The sequence below is a fragment of the Elaeis guineensis genome, chromosome 10, assembly GCF_000442705.2.
Source record: "Elaeis guineensis isolate ETL-2024a chromosome 10, EG11, whole genome shotgun sequence".
NCBI classification, from domain to species: Eukaryota; Viridiplantae; Streptophyta; class Magnoliopsida; order Arecales; family Arecaceae; genus Elaeis; species Elaeis guineensis.
The window spans coordinates 35,780,143-35,795,967 of NC_026002.2; the positions used below are offsets into that span (position 1 = coordinate 35,780,143).

At 35.2% G+C, this 15,825-nt stretch overlaps 1 pseudogene; it reads left to right on the forward strand.

The window, feature by feature from the left end:
* The window catches only part of LOC105032094 (amino acid permease 8-like), a 28,522-nt pseudogene that overhangs the window by 4,328 nt on the left and 8,369 nt on the right, over positions 1–15,825 (forward strand).

Below are 15,825 nucleotides of genomic sequence, written 5' to 3' on the forward strand. Positions count from 1 at the left end.
CAAATCAAATGTAAACTTTTTCAATACAATTATTCAAATGTTCATTGGTATCAGAGAATCTAAGCTAACTAAATTACTAAAGGCTTCAGTTCTCATTTGCTCTCGTCCAAACCATCTAACTAAGCATCCTGTGAGTCTGAAAAAAAATAAGAAGGAAAATATGAGCTTCTCCAGCTCAGTAAGAATCACTGCACATGTACATCAAACCAGTAGTTAAAAGTAATATTTCTGAAATCAATACAATTGATGAAGACTCATATATATATATATAATAACTAAAATATTGTTATAAATATGCATTTAATAATATGGATCATCAAATATCATCAAGTGAAGTCTTCATTCATTGTTGAATTACATATTAAATATTGTATCTTCTCACATTTTCGGTTTGTCAATGTTTTATCCCTTTTTGGCTTTGGACTAACCCAGACCATACCTCAATCTCTTCCCAATCAAATTATTCTTTCATATAAGCCTTTCAAGGCTGTCCCAAGATGAGCTCCTGGCCGGCTGTCCTACGTACGAAAGCCCGTGAGAGGCTGTCCCAGGCATAAGCTCCTGGCGGACTGTCCCAGGATGAGCTCCTGGCCGGCTGATTCATATGTCGAGGCTAGTCCAAAATATATCTTTTTTATTTAATTCTTAATTTTATCGAATTATTTCAAATTATAGAATGATGAAATTGATAAGTCATATCCATAAGACTCATACCATCAATCATAAAAATCTTTTCATAACATACTCATATAAAAAAAATTTATATAAGCTATATATCAATGTCTCGAGTATAGAAAACTCATCGATTATAATTTCGATATTACAAATTCAACATATAAGACTAACAAATAAAAATCATATATTTATCGATGATCATGTACAGGATTCTTACCTCGATAAATGAGAATTCAAATTCACAGCCTTATAGTCAGAAAATCAAACCCTACTCATTGTCCCCCTGGTCGTTGGACTGTTCTCCTATCAAACAAAACAAATTAATTTAACCAAAAAATTTTTTTTTAAAAAAATTTATATATTGAGGTTTATCGAAACTCTTACCTATGTCCCCCCCTTATATATATATATAATTTATTTTTTATTTATTTATTATATATATATGTATATATATATATTTAATATATATATATATATATATATATATATATATATATATATATATATATATATATATATATATATATATTTTAGAGAAGAGAGAAGAGGCTTCTTCTTCTCTTCCCCATAGTCAAAAACAGGGGACCCGCGCTCTTTCCGAGTGCCTCCCCCTCATCCGGCCAGGTGAGCCACCTCCGGCCACCCTCTCCGGCAATGACTCGACGACGGCAAGGCTACCGTCTAGTGGCAGCCCCACCCCCTTTTGCTGCCGGCGGTGGAAGGAGAAAAAAAAATAAAATGTAAACAGGGGTGTCCCTGTTTGAGCCCGAACCGGCATCTCGCCGGCTTCCAAGCACCCAATGGCCGGAGAGATTAATCCGAAAGGGAGGAAGAAGGAACGTACCTTGTTCCGGCGGCCAAAAACAGCTCCGGCGGTCCTTCTCTTCCGATCAACCCTCACGGCGCTCTCTTTTGTCAAAGTCCTTCGAATCCCTTTAATTTCTTTGAAATTTTGTTGTAAGATTCTAAGGGAGGAAAGGGGAGTCTTTATAGAGGAGGTTTTCTATCCTAGTTGGACTCCTTGAGTCCGATTTCATCGGAAACGGAGAGGAAGAAGACTCCGATTAGGAGTCTTCCTCCGGTTAAATTTTTTTCTTTTTTTTTTTTTTCTGTTGTTAGGCCGTCACAGGTTTACGGGCCCAAGAACCTGGGCTGTTACACATCAGATTGAACAAGTTATGCTTCACTTGGCTAGACTCAAAGAAATATTGTAAGGTTGGAATTTTGTAGAAAATATACGGAAAAGTAAGGACCAATTATCAAATAAGTACAATAATTTAGTCTATGCTTATTTGTTGAAAATTTAGTCTGACATTAATAAATTGAAAGATGCACCCATGCGTAGGTTTCCAATAAAAGATCAGCACCAGTCTTCCCTCCAAATTGATCAAAGGACTGCTTCATATCTAAAAATTAAGGTATTCTTACTTTTTAACAGCGGTCTTCCATATACTGAGCTTGTTGCGGATGAAGCTGCAATTCTACTAGTTATAGTAATAGAGTTCCACCTTGCTCAAAGTCTAACAACAAAAAGGAAAAATAAGAAGGATATATGTTTTCTCCTAATAAAAGGGAAAAAAAAAAGTATGTATTACCATCTAATCTTTAATCATATATAAATAGAAAGCAAGGTTTAAAGTACCATGCTTCAGAGTGTATCAGTCATAGTTTCTCGATTTGGAATAGCATAGCATGGTACATGCTGCAGTACATACCTCGGTATGCCTCAGTACAGGATGGAATGTTCTGCAGGATGATTGGTTCTTCAAACCTTGATAAAAGATACAAAATATCATACCATTCAATTACAGTAGTGAAACTTGACGACCTCTGAGTATGAGTGTCCCAGACAAGCAATGATACAAAATATCATACCATTCAAAACTTATCGCTTAGACCTTGCTCCTAGACATGGCATATGCGCATATAGAGCTACAAGCAGGTCAGGCTGGACATGGAATTGGCCCATCCCATATCCTACATATTTGAATCAGATCAAAAAATTGAACCCAACTCTGAATCCATTTCATTCAGATCAGATTGGATCACATTTAAGATTTATTTTATTGATCCATTTAAATCAGGTCAAAAATAAACCAAACATGAATAGAAAACACTGATGAATTGAGTATGTAATTATAATGTACATGCAATATATACATTATATTTTAAATGCAATAAAATAACATAACCAACATTTAGACTTTATGAACAAATTTTTCCATGCAAGATTTCATCAACAATGACATGCAAATTAAAATTAACAACACAGGTTGGTACCTTCTACATTGTGTTTATTATTAAAAGACAATCAATTTATTAAATTTAATGAAAGTTGTGAAATAGATAGTGTGATAGTCCCAGGTATGTCCAAGTTAGTGCACATTCAATCAGGGTCAATGTCCTAGAAAGGACTCCGAACAAGGTTATTTCAGGTCAGTTCAGGTGTGATCAGGGTCACATCCTGTGTTCACAGAAGAAGATTTATTGAGCAAATGCTCCAGAATACCATGAAAGCAAGTTGGTTGGAGGCGGGCTGACAGGTCTGAGAAACATTGGATGGTCTTCACAAAGTGCAGAAAGAAATGAAAGTTTATTGGGGGGATAACTATTGCTCAAGAACAGAGAAAAGCCTGTGCCTGATGCCTCTAGCAAACATTCAGCCAAGGAGGAGGTAAAATAAGGCCTCTTTTAAGCGTTCACCGCAAACACAGCCTCCAAAATGCTGCCCAATTTTCTTGGTGAGATTATAACTGGTGTTAAGCTTGTTTTAAAATTTCCTACACAGAGACCCCAATATTTAGTGGGACTGGAGCTTTCCAAATCCTAGAGAAGTAAATTAATCATTTGCACCTTCGAACACCAATATTAACAGATTTGAGATAATTGTAGAGTAATAACATGGTGTTGAATATATTAAATTCATCCATGAAGCCTTATTACTAGCCAGCTAGAATGTTTTTCATCTGCCATAGTATGAATTGGCACTGATATGTTAGGTTGTGAAATACCTTCACTTTTTTTCAACTTATGAACTTGGTCTAAAATGGTTCCAAAAGAAAAATCTTCTGTGCAACGCTTTACATAGAAGATTGTGTGTGGATGCATGTATAAATATACGAGTGTGTTTTGAATTCTCATTAGTTAAACTAACCAAAGAAATGAGAAATGACTGGATGATGTCTCTGTCTTGACCCACTTTGTTTGTAAGGTTAGGTATGATTTATATGGTGAAGTAGCACATCTGTTGGCCACCCAATATACATTAGAGCAGATCAAGAATACCTGACTCAATCTGATCTAGGAGTCTGCATCAATGCACCTTTTGCCATATTACTCTGAATTATTGATAGCACACTGATCGTTCTTACTTCTTTTGACTTGAACATGTAGGGAATGTGTGGACAGCTACAGCACATGTAATTACAGCACTTGCAGTGTTGCTCAACTAGGCTGGATATTGGGTCCCTTTGCTCTAGTTTTCTTTGCATTTGTTACCTATTACACTGCCATTCTCCTATCAGACTGTTATCGATCTCCTAACTCAAACAGTGGAAGACGAAACTACAAATATATGGAAGTAATAAAAGAATATTGAAGTCAGAATTCTAACTTGGAGAATGATGTTTACAGCCTATATGGATAAAATCTCTTGATTTTGACCTAAAAGTCATCTATAATACTTGTCATCTATTTCCTAACAACTGTTTAATGAACCTTTCTGAGTGATAGTAAATGCATATTCAGTTTCAGGAAAATTTGGCTAGAACAAAGACTGTGAGGAGTCATAGAAAATTTTCCCAAAAAAAATAAAAATAAAAATTGAGAAAGATGAAAAGCATTTAACATATCTAGACATGCAGAAAAAAGATAAGCAATGATAAGCCATTAAGGTTAAACAATTCAAACAATATATATTACTAAAAACACCAAAAATACAACAAGCATCTCATGCATATCCATAGAAGATATTTGATATTCATAAATAACCAGATCAACTCAAATAATCGGGGCAATTTACTGAATCATCTGACTAGCAGCACATTAATCAATGTCCTGAGTGAAAATGAACCTGTTATCATGGGAGTAAATAAGCAAACATGTCAATCAGTCCATATATACAGGTAGATCATAATCAACAATGACCATGTGTGGATTTAACTTCATCAGCTAATAATAAATTATAAAATAACTACTGAAACAAAAACACACTACCAAATTATATTTGTATTGTTACATCTGGTTTCTTCTTTCAGGTGAGAAACACGCATTAATATGCGGAATCACCCAGTATGCTATATACTATGGGGAACTCTGGTGGGATATACAATCACTGGTGCTATAAGTATGATGTGAGTTATTTTCTTCATGTAGTTTTAATTTGCCCAGTGCTTCATTTCAAACATCCATTTGTGTTCTCGTTCAATTCATTTCATCTTTATATCTTACTCTTAGTAAATATTTCCCTTCTAACTATCTGCTCTAATTTTTATCAAAGGGCCATTGAGCTCTCAGATTGCTTCCACGAGAAGGGTCATGATGCTAAATGCGAAGTTTCTGGAACCTTATATGCTGTAATCTTTGGTATAATGGAAATTGTATTATCTCAACTCCCAAATTTGGAGAAGATTTCATTTCTTTCATACATCGCAGTAGCAATGTCAGTTGCATACTCCTTTATTGGGTTATGCTTGTGCTTTGTGGAGTTTTCTTCCCACCCTGAGCTCAGAGGAACTTTATTTGGAGTTGAGATAGGAAGTACACATATCACATCATCCACAAAGATTTGGCATTCTTTCCAAGCACTTGGCAACATTGCTTTTGCATACACTTTTGCCATGCTTCTAATAGAGATCCAGGTAACAAACTTAATATTTATCTATGTTGCACAGTATTCTTATATCTGAATCATTTTAGGTTGCTTATGGTCGGCTTAGATAAAACAAATCCCTTCTCTGACTGGTCCCATTAACAAATAAACACTAATCAAATCCTATATCAGACATTTAAACTGCAGATTTGGTGCTTTTGATGAAATGACTCTCTAATTCAATCTTAGTATCATTTTCAAGACATCCCCTAGAATAACTTATCATTCTAAATATGTTATAAATGGACTTGTTTTAGACTGCTCTCATACTACTAATTACATGCATATATAACTATTTATCTACTCAACCAAATCCCTAATGACTTTGTGGTTCCAAGGATACTCTGAGAGCACCACCACCTGAAAACAAAACAATGAATAAAGCAAGTGCATATGGCATTGGAGCAACTACATTGTTCTACATCTCCCTCGGTTGTGTGGGATATGCAGCCTTTTGAAGTGATGCACCTGGGAACATTCTTACTGCATTTTACGAGCCATTCTGGCTCATTGACATTGCAAACCTTGCTACATCTTGTCGGAGCATATCAGGTATCTTAGGTCTCGTTTAGCTCGATCATGTTTGATTGAATGAGTGTAGATAAGTTTTCTTAAAATTTTGTTTCTTATTTAAGGAAGCTGATTAATACTAGTATTTTGATAGATGACAATGAGCAACAGGGTGGATGAAGTCTTAATGAACCTTGCCACTAGGAGGAGAGGAGCAAGAAGGACTACGAAGGGAGATGCCAACCAGTCGGTTGAGCAGGCTCCTAATATGCCAGCCACTCAGGAAGATATTGCTGGAGTATGTCAAGTGGTGGCTCAGTTTATTTAGCAACAGCAACAGACACAAGCCACTCTTCGACCTACACCATTTATGGAGTCATATTATGAGAGATTTAGGAGGCTTAACTCACCATTGTTTGAGGGTGGACCTTACCCTCTAACTGCGGATACCTGAATTTAGAAAATGAAGAAGATGTTTGATGCACTATAGTATCCCGAGGATGTGAAGGTTAGGCTAGCCATTTCCATGCTAAAAGGAAGCACTAAGTTTTGGTGGACTACAATAAAAGAGGCATATGAGAATGCTAACCAACTGACATGGGAGGAGTTTAAAAAGATATTTTATGATCAGTATTTTTTTAGGTCAATGAGATTGGTAAAGAAAAATGAGTGCTTAGATTTCAGGTAAAAAGATGATACGATAGTTCTAGAATATGCAAATAAATTTAATAAGTTAGGCCAATTTTGCCTCTAGCTTATGGAGTCTGAAAGAAACAAAGTAAATAGATTCAAGCATGATTTAGAATATAAAATCTGATTTTACTTGTCTTCTCACTTTTTTAACAACTACAAAGATGTACTGGAATGAGCTTTGAAAGTTGAATCAGATATTAAAAGATCGAAATAAGAAAGAGAGGGTAGGAAGAGGTCTAGACCAGTAGAAATTTAGAGTGACCAACATGACAACTTGGAGAACAACTCTAATAAGAAAAAAGGAGCAAAGACTTGTGAGTATTATGGTAGATTTCATAATGGGCCTTGCTTTAAGAAACTTGAAATGTGCTTTGAGTGCTGCAAGAAGGAACATAATTTGGCATGGGATTGTTTTAACAAAAAGAATGACTCTAAATCCTCCAAAGCAGTAATCAGAAACAATAAGAAAATACATGAGTGTTTGCTTTGATTGAGCAGGATGCCAGTGCAAGTGATCAAGTTGTTATACATACCATTTTAATCAACCCATAGATGCTCATATGTTATTTGATTATAATTTTTTTTTCATTCCTTTATATCTTTCAATTGTTTAACAATATCTGTAGAATTGAATAAGCCATTATATGTAATCTTTTCTCCTAAGAAGATTATTCTCATTAATGTTTTGTTAAAAAACTACATTATTCTGGATGAGGAAGCTAAGATTGATGAAAATTGGTCTAGAATACCATTCCAGCAGTATGGACTTAGATCAAGGTTATATAGTGAAAATATGGCAAAGATAATTTGAAGATTAAGTATCATCACCTATTTGAAAATGAAGGTACGCCAACTTTCGAGGATAAAATATTTTTTTTTTAAGGGGGTAGAATGCAATAATCAGTCACATGAAGAAAAAGAAGAAATAAAGAAAAAAATAAAAAAAATAGGAGTCTTCTTCTTTGATTGAATTCGGGAAGAAGCTAGAGTTCTAGAGCAATTAGACCCTAGAACTCTCTATAAACAACTCCCTCTCTCCCTTCAGGCCCTCCACTGGCACTCTTTCTCCCTCTTTTCTCCTATTGAAGCCATGGCCTCCCTTATTTATGCCCCTTTGAAATCGGAGCTGAGACACCGTCGAAGCCCAAGATAAGGCTCCAATCCCACCTCCTCTCCCTTTTCTCCTTCTTCTTTTAATCTTAAGCACCACCAATGGCCGTTGATTTTATCAAAAACCTATCGAAAAAAATAAAAACTCTATTAATCCTCTATTTTTTAAAGTTTTTATTCACCTTTTCCTGCCACATCTCCATCCCTTGAAGTTGGGCCCTAGGCTGAGTACCCCGACCTCCCCTCAACCTTGTATGGTAAGTCCACAGTCGCTGGTGATGGGTCGACGGTCAAAAATAAAAAAAAGCCCCTGGATGCCCTATTTTCTAAGCCTAATCCCCATGATCTCCCGTTGCTTGGTTGTCGCCACTGGCTGCCCATGTGTCACTGCCTGTTGCCACCCACCGTCGATCTCTTACTGTCACGACCCATCACCAATCTTCTGATGACCAGTTGCCACAAACCGCCCTCCCTTGTTCGGCCAAGAAAAGAAAGAAGAAAAGAAAAGAAAAAATAGAAAGAGAGAGAATTCTCTCTCCCATGTCAGTTGGTTATCAGTATTTCCATATGTAGTGTTTATTGTGGTCCACCAAAACTCAGCACTTTCTTTTAGCATGAAAATGGCTAGCCTAACTTTCACATCCTCGAGATACTGTAGTGCATTGAATATCTTCTTCATTTTTTGAAACTAGATTTTTGTAATCAGAGGGTCAGGTCCACCCTCAAACAGTGATGGGTTAAACCTCCTAAACCTCTCATAATATGACTCCACAGATAATATAGGTCAAAGAGCAGCTTGTGTCTATTGCTGTTATTGAATAAATTGAGCCACCACTTGGTATACTTCAGTAATATATGTCTGAGTAGCTGGTATATTAGGAGCCTGCTCAATTAGATGGTAAGCATCCCCTTATAGTCAAGAAAGACTAAACCGATACCGACCGATGTGCCAATTGACAGCTGGTACCATGTCGTACAATATCGATAATAAGAAAATAAAAATAATCCCACCGACCAACACTAAAAAAATAGAATGATCAGTTCGGCTCTGAACCATATCAAACTAGGCGGCTTAACCTAGTTCGGATCGGTTTGGACCAGTTTGGCCCCGATTCGAAAAATAGGATCGAATCGGATTGTTTCCGCATTGGTTCGGCTTGGTATGGGCCGAATCGGGTGGTTCAATCCGGTTTGGCAAACCATACTCACAGTCCTTCTTGCTCTTCTCCTTCTAGTGGTAAAGTTCGCTAAGACTTCATCCTTCCTATTGCTCATCGTCATCTATCAAAATATTAGCATTAATTAGCTTCCTTACATGAGCAACAGAAACTTAAGAAAACTTATATACACTCATTCAATCAAATATGATTGAGCTAAATGAGACCTAATTACCTATCGTTAGACTTTAAGTTCTCCCCATGATTAAATTTATTGCTCTGAAATTATAAAATATCACATCCCAAATTTGGGACAAAACACGACTATCCTACCAAGAGGTGTAGCCCAAGATAACATAAAGCCAATATTCATTTTCTTAAATAGAATAAAAGATAAAACATAAATAAAAAAGTAATAAAGAGATTCACTTCAAATTTTTAATTAAACCAAAACTGATTTAGAGCATCTAAATCTAAAATCAAATATCAAACCTATATCTCAAAATTTGTAAATAGTTAACAATAAGTTTACAATTATCAAATAAGTTAAGTTTCAGTTACAAAATTTTCAAACTTGCTATGTAGACCTCCAAGTCCGAAATCTAAAACTATAGTTGTGTGGAGTTTTTTTTTAATTTGACTTCATCGAAATATAGGTGGGTCCTTCCTCCTTTTTATAAAAAAAAAAGATAAATTATGTTCATGGTCTCTGAACTAAGTCAAATTTTTTTAAGTAGTCTCTGAGTTTCAAAATCCTAAACTTTAGTCCCCCAACTATCTAAACCGATTTAATGTTACCTTCAGATTTGATTTCGATGGTTTTGTCTCATCGAAAGTCTGATTTAGTAAAAAATGGTGTATACATGGACAACCTTTCCTTGCCGATGCTAATGTGGGTTTAAATCTTTTTAAAAAAAAGATGTTGATATGGCCAGAATCCCTAATATCCTCATCTCCTCTAATCTGTAACCATGTTCTTCCCCACTTTGAACTGGAGGGACAATTTTTGTCATAGTCTCCAGCCTATTTCTTCCTCGATCTCCGGCATTCATTTGTTCATCCACAGGGCATTTCTTCATTTTCTTCACCTTATTTCCTTTCCATCGAAGTTACGTATACATTTTAGGTTTATGCAGGTCTTCGTCCTGTATATGTGTTGTTTTTGGAACCCTATTTTTCTCATTTCTACTCGATATCTTATTAAATGAATGATTTTCTAGCTGCAATCTCTATGGATAGAAGTTCAATAGTTGGATTTACTGGCTCCTACCGATCAAGGATTTTAAATAATGAAGGAGAAAGATTTTGCTTTTGTGGGCAGCAGGCTCAAATAAGGACCTTGTTGACAAAAAGAAATATAGGTCGAAGATTCTTTGGTTGCTTACGATTTAAGGTACGAGTTATCTTTTGCCCTAATCTCACTTGATATTTTTTTTTTATTTTTGACTTTCATAAGTACTTTTGTACAGGGGAGGTATTCATCTTATGACTACTTTGAATATACGATGATGAAATCTGCCCTCGTGGGAAGGTGGTCATCAATCGACTTAAGGAGAGAAGATGGTGGACTAAGTGGGATGCTTCCGTGCCAAAGAGAAGATGTATTGGAGAATGCTTTTGTTCACTTGGTTCGTTCTTGGCATGTTGATGGCCAAGAATCAACAGTAGGACCTTGGGATGCATTAAATTGAAATATATTTTAAGAATTTGATGTGGGTAAGGTGGGAGGTTCGTGGTTGTTAAATGAGATGTTTGTAATGAACTCATCTACAATTTCAAATGAAATATTTTTGTGCTCCTCAATTTATCAGTTTTATACTAAAGTATGCTGTAAACCAGTAACTGGAATGAACTTGAGGAAGTTTCAATAGTAATTCAGAAAAAATGGAATGATGCTATAGAAGTAACCAAACACTGAACATTATACAATATGTCATTGTAGTAACATTGAGGATCAAATAAAAATAAGTCAGAAATTTTATGGACTAATGAGATATACACTGTATAAGGCTTTTTTTTGAATTTCAACAGTAATTCATCAAAATCTAAACTATATAGGAACATAAAAGCTGAAAGCTACCTAATATGAAATATTTAAAAATATATTATTATTGACAATAATGCAAGACCACATTCATTATACAATATCATTTGATCATCCTTATTTTGACTCTGACTCTGTAACACATCAAATAGAATGGGACCACCATTTACACCTTTTAAAAGTAAGTACAGAAATAAAGTGACAAAACCAACATTGTTTACATCCAAAAATTGAGATGCCAATCACTTACAGCCTTAAGCAACACTACTTATAATATATTGAAATACTTATTTAGCAGATGAACTAGGTCCAACACTCCCACTACCAGCAGATGTATCCCTTACAGTCCTCCTGATAAGTATAATAAATATCATTATAAAAGCATTAAAAATATATTAATTGATCTTTATTTCTTAAGAATTGATGTTTTTACTTGTATTTTTAGGAAAGATCCTCATCAATGTAAAGAGCCCGATTTGCAAGTTAAATAAACTCAAACGGAAAGCAAATTAGACTTAAAATGGATCTTGAGGCAACCCAAATTCAATAGAAGAAGAAAAGAAGAAAAAACATCCAAAATCAGCCTAAAAATTGGAACTAGCCTAGCCCATTAAGCTGCCCGATCTATGATGGTTCACAGAAAAAATTATGCATTTCGGTCCATGGCTATAGTAATCGGCTCACGTGCGGTGCATAGACCATGGTGCACTGGGTATACACGTGGTCTAAGGGAACAGTATCCTCTGGTCTTTATCGCAGCGCATGAGTGGATGGCCTTCTTCTATGTTATTGAACGGCTGCCAGCGATCTTTGCGCAAAATCGGACGGACATGATTTTACTCTCCCATATTTAGCAGTGGTGGCCCACAATATTAGCACAATCCGATGGTTGCGCTTCAACCAGGAGAAAGATTGGATAACTGCAGTGGTTCCTGACTGAAAGAAGGATTCTGGGCTGATTTTGTGCATTGATCAATGACGGGATTCCATCTAAGAAAGGATCCGATGGTCAGAAACGAAGCCGACTTGATTTGGGCTATTTTGAGTGGGTTTTTGAGCCGTTGGATATTGATCGGATGGTGGGCATGGGTAGAAGAGTTTGAACATGATACAGAGCCTAGTTTAAGTCGATTTCAACTCGATTTCAACCCTATTTTCGGCTCTATAAAAGAACAACAACGATTAGCAAACAGGGGGCAGCCACAAAAATTCCTTTTCTTTATTGTTTTAGTTTTATTTTAGGATTTGAGAGAGAGAAAAAGTAGAGAAGAAGGAGATTACTTTAGGAAGAGGAGATACAATGATAGAGTTCCAAATTTTTTGGGAGATGTATCCAGGAGTCATGTCTAGCTAAGGTGCAATCTGAGGAGAGTATAGATGTCCTTACATAATTTTATATATTTATTTTTTATTTTATATAATTAATAAAATATTTTTAAGTTTTATTTAATTTCTTTTATGCTTAATAATTGAATAAGTTACCTATAGGTGGGATGGATCATGATCGTGATAGAACATGGTTCATGCTCAGCTAAGATAATTTATTTTAAGATTTAATATTTACATAACCTATTAGGATCTATATAATCAAATCTTTTGATAGCCTATACTTGTGGGACGGGTCATGATCTTGACAGGATATGATTCGTACTTGACAAGATAGCCTATGTTTGAAATTTATTTACAAGATTCTTAATTGATTATGAATTTAATTACTTAGATCAGAACAAATATCAGAATCTATATTTGTGATCATCTGAAAATCTGAAGATATCTTTTTCGTTATCTATATCTCAATTTCATCTTTGATTTAAATTAGTTAATTTTAATTAAACTATCATCAATTTTTAAGAATCAAACTTTCTCTTTTACTTAGTTAATTGCATCTCAGTCCTCTAATCCCTGTGGAGACGATCCTGATTCACCCTATCTACGTAGTAGTGAGTTAGATTTATTTTTGACCATCTACGATGGTGATCAAAATTTTGATGCCGTTATCAAGGATCATTGGCACGGATGTATTGACTAAGCATTAAAAAAAATTGCTTATTATTTCTAATGATTTATTACTTTTCATAGCTTAAAATAATTTACTATCCTAAAAATAGATTTGATTTCTTATTTTAATTATAGGATATCTAGTTGCCTTATATTTCTAACTTAATTTAATTTTTTTTTTAGTTTAGACTCTCTGGATCTTCTCACACCTAATTAACCAAATTTAAAATTTACCTCTTATTCTTTCTTGATAAAGATAACATAACATAAAAAAAATAAAGATACCATATATACTTAACTAAAATAAAGAAACTAATTAAACCTTAAAAAACTTTCTACTTGCTAGAACATCTTACTTTCTTTGCATAGAATCTTCATAATACATCTTAAGGGTACAAACCCTAAATAAGATAAGATGAAGAATTCATCATCCTTCTTTGATCCACAAACCACCATCTTGCATATTGCATTGACATAAATCTTAACTTAAAATCAATTAGATGTTGACCCTTAAGGACACTCGAGTTCACTAGGACAAGGGATCCTAAGAGTTAGATCAGGTTAGGGTTAGTTATTTTGACTGATGTTTAGCAAAGTGGTTCAGGGACAAGATCCCGAAGGAAGGTGGTTATTTGATTGATTCCATTCACTGACCTGACTAATTTTAATTGGTGTCTCAGAAAAGCAATGGGAGGACCTCTACAAATCTTATACTTATTTGGTCAGTTGAGTGGCTAGTCTTATATTTGGAGTGCTCAAAGGCAACTTTGGTACTTAGGAGCTGTCTAGATTTAGAGTAACCCTTAGCTAGGATTGATTGCATAACTTGATTGCTAACCCATAAATATTAATCCTAATTAAAACATTCTTTTCTATCATCTTTAGATTTAGGAATCTCTTAGGGTTCTTATCTTTAGAACTTCTCTCTTTCTTCCTCTTCTCTGCTTCTTCTTACTCTCTCATCTTCAAAAAAAAAAAATAATAGAAGAGGATTGCTCTGATCTAGAACCTTTGATTCATATCTAAACAATTAGAACAATTCAAGATGGATCTCAACAGTAGATGGGATGAGCTATCTCACAAATTAGATCATCTAGAATCTAATCAGACACTCTTCCTATCCATCATATCTTCTTACACAACAAGTTTGCGCAATATGTTTGAGCCCCACCCACTTTGTGAGTGAATGTCTAGCCATATACCGATTTTCTGAGTCTATGTATGAGCAAGTTCATCAAGATCAAACCCACATGGCCTATAGATCAGAAAATAATCCATACTTCAATACCTATGATTCAGACTGAGGGGCTCAACCAAACTTTTCATGAAAACTACAATCAGTGGTTACCCCGATGACACAAGGACTAACATTTATAGATGCACCTTATTGTGATATGCCCTACCCACAATATCAACCTTCTTTAACTAACTATGAATCAACTTTTGAAGAGAGGTTTCAATGAGCAGTAGAACTCAGTTCTCTAGAAAAAAGTATAGAAGCTTTGACCAAATCCAATACTGACACCAACACTATACTGAATAACTTCATGTAGACCACTACCCATTTAGAGATGCAGTTGGATCAGTTAGCTATGGCTGTGAGTGAGAAGGAAAGAAAGTTGCCTAGTCAGTCTGAGAGTGACCTTGAGAGACAATACACAGTTAGAAATTTTAATATCCCTATAACCTTTCTTGAACAATCGATGATGACTCTCGAAAATGAAATGGTCATAGAACAATTTTGCATAACCAAAAAGACTAATACAGACTATTTGACTGAGGTAGAAACATATAGGAAAGAACTAAAATAGTGGGTTGAACTAATTCCATCATCACCTTATCTACCTATGGTCCCATTCTCAAGTGTCCTAGAATTGCCCATTCTTTTCAACAGGAAGAGAGAACAAATTGATGAAATGATGGAACTAATTGAGACTTTTCAAAGACTATAATTGAATGACACAATAGAGGAAGCTACACCCATAATTTTTCTCCAGAATTTGTTAGATCCCTATCAGGCTCATTTTGGGATGGATGATTTTGATGAAGATGGGTATATTACAGAAGTACATGACTTAGTAGATATATCCTATCCCAAAATCACTCCATTTGAGATCGAAGAATATAAGCCACCACCTAACCCACCAATAGCTCCCTTGTTAGACCATCAATGCTCCAGAACTAAAGTCACTTTCTGATGCACCCACTGACACCCTTCTAATGATCCCTAATCAAGAAGTCCAACTTGTAGGTATTCTAAAAGTGCATAAAGAAGCTATCGGTGGGATATCTCTGAAATGAGGGATGATGATATTGAGATGTTTATGATTGATTTTCCTATATTCGGCACTACTTTTGAAGACTGCATTCAAAATCTATCTGCAGTTCTAAAATGATATATGGAGACAAAATTGATGTTAATTTGAAAAAAATGCCAGGCTGTAGATCAAAAAGGAAGTATGCTAAGACATAGCATATCTGAGATTGGGATGGGGTAGAACAGGCTATAATTGAAGAAATTTTTCGACCATCACCTCCGATCTCAGCCCAGCAAATACCATCCCTTCTTAACTTGGATAATTTTAGATCCTGGTATAGCATATTTATCGAGTACACTCTTTTGATTCGGGCTAATCATCTTAGAGCATTTCAAGGATGTTTTACTGCTATGATGATAAGGCCTCCTGATTGGTCATATACTTTTGAAATACTGAAGAACATACCTGAGATGGGCAAACCAAAATCATTAAAATTTGTTAATCTAATAT